The sequence below is a fragment of the Microtus pennsylvanicus genome, chromosome 10 (genome assembly GCF_037038515.1).
Source record: "Microtus pennsylvanicus isolate mMicPen1 chromosome 10, mMicPen1.hap1, whole genome shotgun sequence".
Taxonomy (NCBI): Eukaryota; Metazoa; Chordata; class Mammalia; order Rodentia; family Cricetidae; genus Microtus; species Microtus pennsylvanicus.
In genome coordinates this window covers 62873146-62888948 of record NC_134588.1, presented here as the reverse complement: position 1 = coordinate 62888948, position 15803 = coordinate 62873146, and the positions used below count along the sequence as shown (strand labels likewise).

The 15803-nt window shown below is 43.8% G+C and overlaps 1 pseudogene; it reads right to left on the bottom strand.

Moving 5' to 3' along the window:
* Nucleotides 1–13823: 13823 nt before the first annotated feature.
* LOC142858134 (splicing factor 45 pseudogene) lies at nucleotides 13824–14987 on the bottom strand (annotated as a pseudogene).
* Nucleotides 14988–15803: the final 816 nt, after the last annotated feature.

Sequence of the window (15803 nt, the reverse complement as noted above, 5' to 3'; positions counted from 1 at the left end):
CAGAGAGTGTATCCTTGTTTAAAAGGTGTCTGAAACCTTTTTATATCCTGTTTGTATTAAAAATAAAGTACAGTGGTCAAAAGACCACTTCCTTTTTTTCACACGGTTGCCTTTATCCAATTATTCTTAGACACCTCCCCATTCTCCTCGGAAACATGAGCTAGTCATATTTTGTGATCAGGGTGTGTGGGTGTGGCCATGTCTCCAGCCTAGCACCTCCCACGTTTGCGGAGACCACAGCACTGTGCATCATTAGACTGCTCGGCGCTGTGCTTGCTTTTGCTCCTCTTTGACCACTTACCTTTGAATTCTAATACCCGTGCTCTATGGATCGAGGTCTAACAAGGAGTTGCCATCTGAACCCCCTTTCATACCTCACTGCTTCTGTGGCCTGTGCCTAGAGAACCCTTGGTGGTTTTCTTTCGTCTTTAAGGCTCTGTTTGCAGCCCAAAGCAAGAAGTGTGCATGTCCTGCATTCAGATAGATGGCCTTGAATTGGGTGCCAAGTACATTAAGACTGAGCTGCAGAAGTTTCTATTAACAGGCGTGTTTTGTTTTGTTTTTTTATAGAGGTTTTTAATAAGAAAAGGTACTGTTAGAAATGAAAAGTTATTGGTGTGTAGTTGTATTTAACAGCAGTGCTCTGATTTCATTTAATATTGCTTGAGAGAGGAAATAAGAACTTTTTTCCATAAGCAGGTTGGGCTGTGTCCAAAGGATCATACATTATTTAAAGCCATGTTTGTGCTTGATAAGCTTTTAATCCCTTTTCTCAAATTATACCTTTGTTATGAATGTCTCTCAAATATCTTCATGTTTACAAAATGAAAATGAATGAAACAAGGCTTCATGGAGCGTGCAAAAGATTTAGAGTTGTTTTGGCTGAGTCGTTTTATTTTTTGAGATAGGATCTCACCATGTAGCCCTCTGGCTGGCTTGGAACTTAGATCAGACTAGCCTCAAACTAGCCTCCAGAATGCTGGGATTGATGGTATGAACCACCATACTCACATAAATTGGGGTTATCTTGATTAAGAGCCTCAAGACTGAAATGGGGGTTAAAAAGCCTTGACCTGCTTGAAATCGTCTTGAGGCCGGTCAGAGTGGACCATGTCATTCAAAAGCTTGTGTTAGTTAGGACTTGCAGGTACATCACAACATGAGCTGCTTGTTAGGGAAGAGGGTAAGGATGCAAGAATAGAATGTCTCCTGTATCCCGAAATGGGGTGCTTCCAGGTTTCCAGGCAGATTTAAGATGGGACCCCAAGAATAGTGGAACAGTGTACTGGGAATCTTTCACATTAATCATAGTTAGCGTCTCCTTCTCTTTTACGCTGCAGGTCCTTCCCTCAGTTGTAACATGGGAAACTCGATGGGCTCACAGCCCTTTTAAGTCAAGGATCAGCATTGCTCAGTATGCCTGCCAAGGAAGAGAACTTCATTCCAGATCAGTAAACACAGTGGGGGTGGAGAAGAAGTACATGCTCAAAGCAGGGAGGCGCTAGAGATGCAGGATTGTCATTTATTTTTATAGAAAGGTTCCCATTTGGGGAGTGTGGTAGGAGAGAGAGAGTGTGTATGTATCTGTATGTCTGGGGGGGGGATTGTTTAGCACCTGAATTTTCTTAGGAAGAATTTAAAAAGTAGATCTGTTAACCCTAGATAGGAAAGGCACTGACAAACCAAAGACAGGATTCCAGCAAAGTCCAGTTTAATGAACCAATAAAATAAGTGGGGTCCTTACAGGTACATGGGTGACCCAGAGACTGCTATACCACCAGGAAGTCCCCTGAGCAACTTACTGGCAGCTACACCACTGAAGAGTCCCACCCACAGCAGGGTAACACAGAAAACATTGCACTACTATAGACCCTGTGGCCACTTGCAGGGAGCTATGCTGCTCAGACTACCTATCTGCCGTCGGCTCTGCACGCCCAGTGTAACTGGGCAAGGGCAGGGCCTCGGGAAGGCTGGGAGCTAAGCCTTCCCTCTTCCTCTCCAAGGAGACCTTAACTGGCCTGATTTCCTGAAGTTCTGATCACAGATTCTCCTGATAGAGGCAGGGATCCGGGTCCAATGGGCATCCACTGGGATTTCCATGTTCCTCTGGCCCAGAATAAGAAACTGGACAGAGACATATTGGTAGTAGCAGAAGAATAAATTATTTACTGAAGGAGGAAAGCAGTCCCCCAGCTAGAAGTGGGCCCGAGCTGGGGAAAGGCCAAAGGCTCAGTGTTCCCAATGGTCAAGACCTTTATAGGTCATTGTATAAATGGCTGGTTTTGCTCCTACTCTGTCTGCTATTCAGCTGCCGTGGTGGGTGGGGTTTTCTCTCTGTGTCATGGCTTTTCTTTTTTTTTTTAATGTATTTATTTATTTATTAAAGATTTCTGTCTCTTCCCCGCCACCGCCTCCCATTTCTCTTCCCCTCCCCCAATCAAGGCCCCCTCCCTCGTCAACCCAAAGAGCAATCAGGGTTCCCTGACCTGTGGGAAGTCCAAGGACCACCCACCTCCATCCAGGTCTAGTATGGTGAGCATCCAAACTGCCTAGGCTCCCACAAAGCCAGTATGTGCAGTAGGATCAAAAACCCATTGCCATTGTTCTTGAGTTCTCAGTAGTTCTCATTGTCTGCTATGGTCAGCGAGTCCAGTTTTATCCCATGCTTTTTCAGACCCAGGCCAGCTAACCTTAGTGAGTTCCCAATAGAACATCCCCATTGTCTCAGTGTGTGGGTGCACCCCTCGCGGTCCTGAGTTCCTTGCTCATGCTCCGTCTCCTTCTGCTCCTGATTTGGACCTTTATATGCTAATCTGGTTCTCACTCTCCACCCGACTTTCCTGCCGCACTTGACTCAAGACAGCCAATGCTCATGTCCAACACAGAAGCAGCCACACAAAGGCTGGCAGAGGTTAGAATGGATGTTGCGGCTTGGTTTTTATAGTGGCTAGATATTTCACAGGCTCCTGGCCAGCCCACAAGTTCATTCTTCAGACTCACTTTTCATCCAAAACCAGGAATACTGAAACCTCCATATTCCCCAGCTGAGACCTCCATTGCCCACGCTGAAGAAACACTGCCCCATTTTCAATTATGCACAGATATAACTGTAGGTAACACAGTTAACTTCTAACAAAGGATAAATCTCAGTGAAGGTCCATTCATCATGGATATTGCACCTTTACATCTTAATGAATACTTCGCTTCTGGTTTGTGTGGTTTTAATATAATTTAGAATCACATTAAGTCAAAATAATTTGACTTATAAGAATTAAATTGCCAATAAACATGGGCCAGAGATAACACTAATTTTTACTGCTGGCATATTCTTCTGTAGTTAATCACCTGTAATTCCGTGAAGCGGTGCAGAAGTGAAGTGTGGGAAATGGTATTGATTGGTTTTTATCAGCTCAACCCATCATTGTCATTGTTTCTGCTGAACTTGGCAAGATCCACGCATATGAGCTTGCCTCCAATAGTAATAAGTATTGTCAATACTTTAACCTGTAGATCAGAAATGATCTCTAATTTGCCATAGTGGATACTTCCAAAAGCACTGAGGAACTGCTCTTCTTGGGACTTCAATTTTTGAAAATCATCTGGGAGAATTTAGCCCAAGAAGTCCAGAGGGGGAAATTACTTTTGTTAATTTCTGATAATATGCCATTATGAAATATAATTTCTATTAAGAGAGTTTCCATGATCTATCAGTAAGTCAAGGGATGGAATTAAAACTGCCCTCAGCTTTGCTTTGTATCTTAATTAAAGAATATCAAGCAAATCTCACCATTTGCTTTTTGTACTGTATCTGTCAGCTTCGCCTCACCGAGATGACATACATGATCGTGGCTGCGCAGTGGACAAGGGAGGGTTTGTTTGACACGCATTTTTGAAAGTTAAAGGTCCTTTCACACAGTTCCCACTCTGCGGCATGAGATGCTCTCTCGGCTTCAAAGCCTCACAATGAAGAACACAATGTCAAGAGCAAACAATTACACCTCACAACAGGAGCAGACAGTGGGTGTTGGCCAACCTCGCCCTCTTGTGGACAGGCCTCAAATGGCCTAAGGAGCTTCCACAAGGCTGCAGGTCTTCAAGATGGCTTAGCACTTCCCAGTAGAACCACCCCAGAGATACCAAGCCTCTCTACACAGTAAGCCGCTTGGGGACACCCAACCGACATCTCAGCCATAGGATGTATGCTCTACAAAACCGAATCATACATCTAAATCCATGCTAGGATTTTTCTTACAAACTTTTCAGCCAACCCCACCAAAGAAAACTTCCTTTTGTCATTGGATCTTCCTTGTTACTTTTAGTAAGTATACTATCCTTCCCCCAATACTTGACTTTTTTTTTTACTTTTGACATAGAAATAATTCTAGAAAATCACGAAAAATAAAATGTGTCTAGGTGTTTAGATATGGATAGTGTTAAAAGCAGCGTCTCTTTAGCTTACTTCAGCATATTCTAACGTGAAGTCCGCAGCGTTCAAGAACATCCACCACAGAAAATTCATTAAAAATCAACTGTTTTTCAGCTAAGAAAATTATGTATGCGTCAGGTAAAGAGTGGGGTATAGCTCAGTGGCAAAATGCTCGCCTAGCCCATACAATGCCCTGGGTTTGGTCCTTGCCCCAGGAAAAGAGAAAAGCAATGGAAAGGAAAATGGAAGGGGAAAGGGAAAGCCAGGAAAGAGGAGGGCTGAGTTCAGATATTCTGTTTGGAAAATGCATTATCATTGGTGATGACTACCACCTGAATATATAAGGGACATTAGGGTTTAAATTGATAATTTTGGAGAGTTTTTATTTACCTTTGTTTTCAGTCTAACATAGTGGATATCATCCTTCACTATATACATTGAATTTCAGGGAACTCTGAAAATTGCTGCAACCTGAGTCCCACTCCTGGATATTCCTACCTCCTTACTCCAATCTGGGGTTGTGACTTAGCATCAGAACATTTTCAAGGTCCCCAAATGATCCTTACATGGACCCAAGGTTTAAACCTTCTGGCCAAGCCACCTCTCTTTGCCTGTCTTTCCTTCTCTTCTTAACTTCTTGTGGTACTAGAATGAACAGTTTGGAGAGTCCCAAAGGCACATAATGCCGGTGACTTGCAACAGTTTCAATCAGCAAGCTGACCATAGGTGACTCTCATCTGTAGACAATCCAATAACATCCTGACAGCTGAGGTCAACTCCACTGTGGTTGATACTGCTAGAAACATGCTTGTTTTGCCTTCTTCGACTCATCGTGTGTACAGTTCAAGCGAAAGCATTCATTCCCGTTCCTGGCTGTCAGATGAAAGTTCCTGGACATGTCTGGGTCTCAGTTTCCAAATTAATAAAGGAAGGGATGCATTGAGTGAGTGTTTGAAAGGGAGCCACTGTCTTGGTTATTGAGATAACACAAGGGTCACCCCTCATCATGGGTGGACGAATTGGAAGACTCCACATGAATGACTGAAAGTCTGAGTAAAACCAGACTCCTTATATGCTGCCCTTCTTCCTGTATGTACAGAACTGTGGAGGGGTTTCATGTATAGATTAGGCACATAGTAAGAGATTAACAAATCGAATAGAACTATTTGAGAATAGATTGCAATAGAAGTTAGGTGAATAGTCTTTTTCAAAATATCTGAACTCATTACATTATAGTGATATTTCAATGCTTTACCATGGTTAACTGAACCTGAAGAAAATGAAATCGCCCTCAGAAACAGGGTGTGTGGAAGAGTGTTTTGTATAACCAAGATCCATCAGGTCAGCAAACCGTTCATGACTTAGTACTATTGTTAAATCTTCTAGGAAACCTTGGGGTTTTTCTACCTATTTCAGCTCTTAGGGGATTAAAGCTGTTTTTCTTCTATGTAAAATCACACTTATTCTGAGCTAATGAAAAGCGTAGACCTTGGTTTTTACCTTCCCTGGACCTATAGCATTCTTCTGAATATAAGAAGGTTGGAAAAGACACTGCGAGCTGAAAACCTCCATCCATCACCTCTTCGGGCTAATAACCCTCCCCTAATGTCTCACTTGTACAGAGTCTTAAGTGGAAAGTATTTGGGGCTAGGAAAGAACTAAAATGGTTAATGCACAGCATGATCATGGGACAGGGAAGAAAGGTCAAGAGCAGGCAAGAAATCAGCCGGGCAAAGACCAAGTCACAGGACCTTGGAGGACCACAGACCTCTGCTCAAGACTTCTGCAAGTGAGCGGGTGACTCCGATTTGTGGGGCAAGAACACAAGCTAGTTTATTTACAAAACCTTAGGTGGCAATTTGATCCCAGCAAGCAGGAAGATTGGTGACAAGCACAATGCTGACTGCTGAGTTGTGCACTTTATGTATGTATAGGAAGGGTCCTGGGAATGTTTCCTGCAATGCTCATCATATGTTCCTCAGGTGCCGGACCCAGGACTTGCAGGTTTGGACTCTGATGCTCCACAGTGGTGACTGTGTTACTCCTGAAAGCATTCATGGACAAGCACATATGTTTCTGCATGCTTGGAAGGCTGAGCTCCAAACTGTTTAATCTGAAAACAGGGGCATCAACTTCATACCCACACTCAGAAAAGAAATCAGCATTTCCTGAGAAGGGGGAAATAGAGTCAGCCCTCATCAGTGGTGCAATGCCTGGTACTGTGTAGGAACATGGACACTTCCGAAACTGTTTGAAACTGGATTTATTCAGTATTTGTAATAATTCAGGTCTGACCCATATGGTTGAAAGAACTGATTCCAATATGAATCTTCTTCAGAGTCTTACTCCTAAATCAAGAAAAAAAAAAAACTACCCAAGATTAAATTCACAGCTGCCTTACAAAGCAAGCAAGGATCTCAGACATGTTAATCTGACCAACCAACTCATGTTAATTTTTGTTTGTTTATTTAATTTTGGGGCGTTTTGGTTTGGTTTGGTTGTTATTTTGTTTGTTTTTCTAATTTTCCTTCATGGTACTGTGTGGGGTTTTCTCGGGCATCTAATTTTTACTATTAATGTAAATACTATTAAAACAAATCAATACATATGTCCCTATTTTAGGGCATATGAAGATTACTTTAAATAAGTAATATCTGTATTTCAACCTGTGAGCAGTTCCAGACTGGCTCCCTTCCCTTAGGCTAAATCACTGACACTTTTCTAATGATTGAATCAGATTATGCTAAATTTAAGAAATAATCCTTTCAGCTTTGCCTCTCCTATTCAGGTCAACCACCCCTTAGAAAATTTTGTTTTGTTAAAAACATGTGCAAACATCTCCCCAAGTTCTCATTCAGAATTTAATCACAGCTTAGAAAAAGCTTCACCGAGCACTTACTAGCTGTCTTCACAAACACAGTTTCTCATCATCCCCGAGGTTCGCAACACAGGCTCCTAGGAGGACTGGAGATTCACATCCAGGGGGTCACTGTTTCTGGCACTCCTTTCCTGCCAGACTGGGTGTTAGGAACTGACAACCGTGAGAAGCAGCTTTTCCACTGACTCCACATTATCACCTCTAACACAGGCTGCACTGAGCACACCAACCTCGAAAATAGTGTCTACGATAAGTCTCGCACAGTGACTTCAAGAACTTGTGGTTTCACCCACCTGAATGATAAAGGGCATTTAAAGCATCTCTCAATTGATCCTGGACCATCTATGTTGGTATTGCTCCACCACAGGATCGCAGGCCACAAGCAACATCTGCATCATTGTTAACCTCTGCTTGGGGTTTATGCGCCAAGTTCACTGGTCCTTCAACTGCATTCCCCCAGTGTTTCTGCAGCATTTGTGCTGAGCCAGCTTCACAAGTACTACAAGTTAATGTGTTAAAGGGAAGCTGTGTCCCCCCCATTTCCCTCATAATTCACTAGGCTAGACATGGAGTTCTAACACATAACCATGCCCCAGGAATCAGTGGTTGTCTTTGAGTTTGTTTATTGTCAACGCAGCCAAGCTCTGCACTGAGCCATGCTTTCTTAACTTCTTTTCCTAGTATCATGATATACTATATATAATAATATATAACATATATAATATCTAATATATGTCCTGATTAAAGCAACTCAGGGATAAAGGGTTTGTTTTGTCTCACCATTCAAGATTGCTATCCATTATGCGGGGGGACCACGGCGGTAGGAATCTGGAGCAACTCATCATAACGCGTGGACAGTCAGAAACAGGCAACCATTCAGGTCATCTTCTCCTTTTTGTTCAGTTCAGGATCCCATGTTGGAAATAGTGCCACCTATGTTGGGTGGGTCTTTACCTCAATGACCCTAATCAAGATAACCTGCCACAGGCATGTCGGGAAGTCTTTCTTCAGGCAATTCTAGATTTCATCAGGTTGGCAATTGTGATTAACTATCACACGTGTCTAATCCTCATAACAGCTCAGAAATATATATCAATCCACTACGTAAACTAGGAAACTGAAGTCCCAGCAGACTCATGATCTTTGTGGGAGGCAATGCAGGTAGCCATATGGGTGTAGGTGACATGAAACCTCATGACTTAGCCACCAGGGGCACTACTGGCCGCAACTGTTTTCTTTTTAAGGCTAACATCTGCATTACATATTAATAAACCAAGTGCTCATCATGACATCTAGCTCTCTGCTTAGGCATTAGCTGCTTATCTACTGCAGCTTAAGAAGTCTCTACATTTTTCAGAAGAATGTCTGTAAGGAATTTTACCTTCATAAATACCTAACCACATTTCTAGGTTACTGACATCTTGTGTGTCGGGAACATTCTTCCCAATTGTCTGTGAATTTAATAAAAGGAAACTGTTTCATGTGGCATGTAGGTATCATTTTAAAAAGCGATTTCTTCTCAGTGTGGTATCCGTCTTGCCTTTCTATTCCCCTGGTGTTTCTATAGTAACCTGGCATCCTCAACTGCCACCTTTTATTGGCACCAAAGGATCATTTATCATCACCCCGGACTCGTTCTGAAATGCAGCCTCCAAACATAACACAGCAGATCGTGGGGAAGTTTAGCAGGACCCAGAGCATTTCCTACCTTCAATGGTAGTGTTGTGAGGCTCAGCTTTTAGCTTAACAGCTAATAAAAAGAAGCTTCAAGAATGTGGGATCTAGGGGTTTAAGCTACACCTCCTATACCTGCTACAACATCTACTGCTCACATAGCCACAACCAGCAAAAGAAACTCTTTTCTGTGGTTAGTCTTACCCCCACCAGAGTATCCATCATACGGAACCCGATATGACCAGGTTTTTCCCTCATATCAGATAATCAAATTCTGTAACCTGGAACTGTCATGGCACAATGGCAAGAGCCATCCAAGCTGGGTGGCCATAACCTTGAATGCTCATAGGGACACATGAATGGCTGCCATTCACCTCCTGCTGTAAACCTTACTGTGAAACCACACCACTTGTTTATGTACCACAAATAGCTTGTGGTGGGGTGGGGAGAGTGCTCACATGTATGTGCGGGTGATACACATGTGGAGATCAGGGGACAACTTCAGGAGCTCTTCCTTGGTGCTATCCACTTCAGATTTTGTGATTTGGTCTCTTACCGAACCCTGGGGCTCAAATCCTCCTGTGTCTGTCCCTGGATTACAAGCATATGCCACATTACATGGCTTTCTTTGCTTGGGTTCTGGGGTTCAGCACTGGTCCTCATGTTTTCAAGGCGGGTACTTTACTGTCATCTCCCAGTCCATGGGCTGCTTAAAAAAACAAACAAAAAATACAATTACCTTATGAATAGACCAATTACATTGTATTCTTATTTGGGTAGATGAGTTCTCCAAATTTATATGTTCAAAAGGTACAATATCTGCTCCATTCTTAATCTCTTTCCAACTCTGTATCAATACTAATCCTGCACATATTCATCTAGAGAAGAAAATAGGAGCACTTTCTAAAACCTTGAATGATGCAGCCAGGCTTCTTTAACAGTATCTTACAAAATTCACTACCTGTTCATGGTAAATACTCCTAGAAAACAATGGATAAGGTTGTCCTTATTCAATCGATAAGCCAAAAAAAGTTTATATCAAACCTCACCTCACACTTAACATGGAAAAATTGGAAATCCCCTAGGGTTGAGAATGTCAAACCACTGCTTTCATTCAACACTTTCCTGTTCATCTGGACAGTGCAATAAGGCAAGAAAAAGAAAAGACATTTGTTGTAAAGAAGACCCAGGGCTGCCATCAGCCCCCATTGGCATTGGGGACTCGGGAAACAATGATAAGAAGAGAATCTCTGTAACCCAAGATGGCAGGTAGCATTGGGTCCTAGGAAGATGGCTCAGAAAGTGCTTTGTATACAAGTATGAGACTCTGGTTGTGATCCTAGAACCCACATAAAAGCCAGGCATGGTGGCTCATGCTTGTAATCTCAACACCCAGGAGGCTGAGACAAGAGGATCCCTTGGGCTCTGTGGCCTGGTAGGCTACCCTAATTGGTGAATTCCAGACCAGGGAGAGATCCTGTATGAAAAACAAATAAATAAATAACAAGGTAGGTGGCACCTGAGGGACAATACCCTCAGGATGATCTCTGGTCTCCACATATACGTGTACATACATGCATTCACATACACTTGCACAGAGAGAGTCAGAAAGAGAGAGGGAAGGTTGCCTTGAACTTAGACTTGTTTGTGGTGCTGTATTTCTACAGCATAACCTGCTTCATTTCCATGCATTTTTGGAGGTAAAATTCTCATCTCTGGAGAAATTCCCAATTATTTGTCCTGAATGGCTATGTCTCTCATGTTGTCATATACCTTCCTCGGTGATTCCTGATTCTTGAATGATGTTGAAATCACCTCCAGTCCCAAACTCCTAGTCTGAAACATCAAGATTGGGTCTTCTCTCCTCCAAAGAGGCTATGCGCTGCTTCCATCATTCCCAGTGCCGTCTCTTTTCAACCGAAACATTTTTTCTGATTTAGACAATGGTTGTGCTACTCCAGTTGGCTCACCCTGGTCATGGGTCTACCCTGTGCTAGGAAAGGAAGGAGGATATGACCTGATGCCAACGGTGAAAGTGGGGACCCAGGTAAAACCCTATAATAGCCACGAATCATAACACAGAAACCATCTAAACCACTCAACCTCGCATCACCCCTTGCGATCTCTGTGTCCCAAAGGCACTAAGAGCTGGAGGATGGAGAGGCACACTGCAGAAAGACTCTTCTAGACACAGCCTGGGCCTTGCTTACCCGCAGACGACCTGCACAAGAATGGGCCTGTCCACATCTCATGATTCCTGAAGGTACCCTAAGGCCCCAGCCCTCTCTGAGGGGCTCCTGGAAGTCGATGGTTTCTGTAGAGGATCACTTTCTTCAAAGGTGTAGCCACTGATAAGGTTGCCCATGCTTCAGTATAAATAACCCCAGGCTCACACAAGCAACCCTTGCTTGCAATCCCAATACCAAAGGATTACAATACTGTTAAACTAGTGGATCGCACACAAAAAGAAGATATGAAAGTAGGAGGAGGGTCTGTCTTTTGGAAAAAGAGGGGGCTTTGGGGAGCGGGTAATAAGACAGTGAAATGAGAGTTGAAAATGACTAGAATCTATTATATACGTAAATGTGCCTGAAACTATCAAATTTAAAAATAAAATAGATACAGATTAAAACCCTTAAAAATTATACTACCTAATAGATCCAAACCTCTCCATTTCCAACTACTCTTGGAAGGTAGAGAAGGCAGGGGGTTAATGACAAAAACTGCTAAGGCTCTTTCACTGTCCTGTTCTCCTTGTGAGTAAATGACATTGTAGAAATAGTATGTCTATGATCTAAAAATAGGTAAAAATTATATTTTAATGTTATATTGAGAATTCTTGAAAGCAATTGCTTGGGCTTTGTAAGAATGCTGGCAGCTACCAAACTAGTATTGCCAAAATTGCCTTCCTGACTAATGAAGTCCAAACACTGAGAGGATCAGAGACCGTTGCTACAAGATAACGAAAGACCCGGCTGTTGGCATTCCCCTCCAGAGATTGCCAATCCCAAAGGGGCCTCCCAGACTATGTTCAGGGGCTCTGCCAATGTGGCCAGTGGCTTCCCTGCAGGGCAGAATGCCATGTCTCACCACTTCTGCTCCTAAGCTCTCAGACACCCAAGTATCCCATCTTCCTCTAGTGACAGGAACTGCCCACCTCTGAGTAGATCCCCAACCAGTGAAAGAGCCTGCCTCAGCCAAAGAAACCTAGTGAGAATCCTTTAGTCTTCTCTGCAGCCTGGAGCTCTTTCTATTCAAGGGAATAAGCTCAAGCCTCCTGGCCTGAAGTGTTTAGTTCTATGCTGGTTTTGAGACCAGCCAGTTAAGTTCTGCCCCATATCCATCTTAACAATAAAATGCATGTGCCTCTGGAGCAAGCAAATTCTGTTAAAAGTCACTTGCATACACTGAACTGTTCTCCTTACTAAGACACACACACAAAGTGAACAAAAGGTCCAGGAAAACTCTACATACCAGGCATTTACTCAAACTATTTAATCCTGATGCTAACTGACAAGAGAAAGTACCACCTGTACTTCACCTAGCAATTGCAAAAACTGAGGCCCACAGAACGCATCTGGTGGAGGTTACCAAGATACTGAGGCTTGTCTGTCACCATGACCTGCTCCCACAGGATTGTATAATAAAGGGCTCATTATGAATGCCTCCTGATTGGCAATAAAGTGAGGAATATGCTCTGTCCTCCAGGCACGGCAGCACACTCCTATAATCCTAGCACTCTGAAGGCTGAAGCAGGAGGATGGCCTGGTTGGGCTGCATGTTGAGACTCTGGGCTCAAAGAAACATTCACTGTGTAATATCGGATGATTGTGCTTTGTTTGTGTGAAGGCAGGGGAGGTGCACTCTCCAAGACTGCAAATGTCATTAGCAAGTGTTACATATGTATTAGCTCATCTGCTGCTCTAGAATTACTGGAGGGAGGGCGGGTCTTACTGTAAGTGATCTCTCCACAGTCACTGTTTTACCACCTGATGTGCAAAATAACAGCACACGGTAAGCGTTTATTATGGTGCTGAGCGATTTCAATTGAATTCGTGGCGTTCTTTAAAGCCCACAGAAGTGAACGTTTTGTTCGCTTCAGGCTTCATTTCTATCTCTTGGCTGGAAAGACTATTCACTGGTACTTGGGAAAATCAAGATTGGAGAATCGCAGCAGAGGTTTGGGGATTTCAACACACTAAGGTGGTGGGAACATGACTGCACGGTCGCAGACATGGCAGCTGCGTGTCACAGGTGGACACGCCAAGAGACAGCAAAGTGAACTTGAATTGGACCACCCAGGTATTTCCAGGGCAGTCAGCTCTGCTGGGAGGCAGATATTATATTTTGCTAACGCTGAATTCAATTGTCCTGCAAGCTGTGACTGTTTCTCTCTCCTGGCAAACTACCAGCGGTGTGTATCAGTTGGGGGACTGTTTCAAAAACAACTGACTTCCCAAATGACAAAGACTCCAGCAGAAAACCACAGCTAGAGTGTGACGTTTGCACCTAGAAAGAGGACAAAAGGGCTATCAGCAACTCTGTTCCCTCTCCTGCCTTGATCTCACCTCACAGGTCTTCACCCCATAACGAAATCGCCTATCATGTCATCTTTTTTCTTTCTTTTTTGAAGTATTTTTATACTATATTAAAAAAAAAGACACACAAGATAAAAAAAAGGATCCATCAACATATATCTTAGAAGTCCATCCAGGAGTCTCAGTGTCCAACAGCCATGGAGGCTGATGCCTGTGTCATTGTTCAATCTGCAGCTTGTGTAAGGATCATGGAGGTGACTTTAGGTTACAATCAAATTTGTTCCGCCAGATCCAAGACCCCGAATTTATCCAAATTGTAGAAACATGCTTTAACCACTCATCCACCAAAATACCTCCCATTCAGATCCACAACAGCTTTAATTGCTGATTCAACTCTCTCAAATTCTTAAAATACCTGTACTGCTTCATCATCAGGGGCACCAGGAATCTCAAATATCACACATTTCCCAACTTTGCTGTATTTTTCACATTCTTCCTTGGTTTCAACTTCCAGGTCTTCATCGACCTCTCCTGCACCAACCATGTTCGTCAGCAGGACACTTAAGTATTTCAGTTAATGGATTTGAATCTGCCTTCTTGGATGCATCTTGAGACTCACCCTTCTCTGTTGCATCACCCACAGTGATCTTGCTGCCCGCTTGCTGGTCTTCTGCACCAACAATGCAATACTCAGCCCTTGCTCTTGGTTCCCCAGCCCCTGGCCTTCCCAGAAGCCGTACTTCTGCGTGATCTTATGAGCCACTTGGCAAGGAAGGAGTTGCTGGGACCAGTTGGAAATCTTGGTCCATCCGGCTCCCCGTACACTGGGGGAGGACTAGCAGCTTTGGAAGACTGTGATCAAGGTCTTGAATCCTCTTCGTAAGGAAAATCTCGGGGTAATTTCTTGTCTTTCTCTACAAGAGAAGTAGGTGGGGCTATGGCAGCTCCTCCCATACTTCTTTTCCTTCGCCCTCACTCATAATCTTCATCTTCATCAGAATCTGGGTCTGGTCGTCTTGAAAACCCGCTGGCTTCACGCCTGTCTTTACGCCTCTTTTTCTTCTATTTCCTTCTGTCATTCCAGCTCCTGGTGCCTCTGGTGCTCTTCTCCCTGGCGTTTCCCTACCTTCTCATAATCATTAGGAAACATGGGATCATACTCATCAGCTAAGGGGATCAGAACTTCCCCTGCCGAAAACCCACGGGTAACAGGGTCCTTCAGCCTGGCTGCTACCTAAGGTGGCATGTCTATAATCTGCCAGTCATCTGAGGAGCCTCCTCGCTTTAGGTCAATGACCGGGGCAAGGACTGTACTTTGATTTTTTTCCTTGGCTCTTCGCTTGAGTGAGAGCTACCTTCTTCACCTGAAGCTGGGACTGCAGAAGCTTGAAGTTTTTGGACCAGTCTTCAGTTTTTGAGTCACTGGTCTCACTCCCAGGTCATCATATATGGACACCTCTTTTGGTTTCATGCCGGTCTTCCAAGATGATTCTGCCCATGGGCCACAGCAGCGCTGACCCTTCGCCTATTACAGAGGGTGATTCACTACACGGAGTGAGAAAGTGGAGGCTGCCAGGCTCCTGACGTTTTTAAGATATGTTCTGGCTACCCATGCTACATCACAAAACAATACTAGTCTGGCAGGTATCTGTAGTAATAAGGGTGGCGGGGCTGCGTCCCCAACACCCCAGCCGCCTGCACGGCTAGCTTTACCCTAAATAATTACATGGACACTGTATTCATTTAATCACTGCTTGGCCCTTTAGCTCTAGCCCTTACTGGCTAATTCTGATATCCCAATCAACCCATCTCTAATAAACTGTGAGCACCGGTCTTACTGGGAAAGATTCAGCATGTCTGACCTGGCGGCTTGCTTCATCACGTGCATCTGCCCGGGAGCGAGGCATGGCGTCTCTCTGAGGCGTCTGCTCCAGAGAGGAGAGCTGTGGAGTCTGAGCTCACTTCCTCTTCCTCCCAGCGTTCTGTTCTGTTTACTCCTCCCACCTATCTTCTAACCAATGAGGTTCAAGCAGTTTCTTTTTATTTAACCAATGACCTTCCTCCATCAGGTATCAAACCATAATCACAGCACTATGCTCATAGAGTCTTTCGATCAACTCAGCTCCGTGATATTGGAGGCTTTAACTGGGAAGAGTCCCAATAGTAGGGTATGACACATTGTGTGGCAATTAGAAGTGATCTGGAAGCTTCTTCTCATGTGTCTAGTATCCAGTGGAGGAAACATGAAAGCTAGCCCTCAGCTGGGACTACTGACTGGAAGACCTAC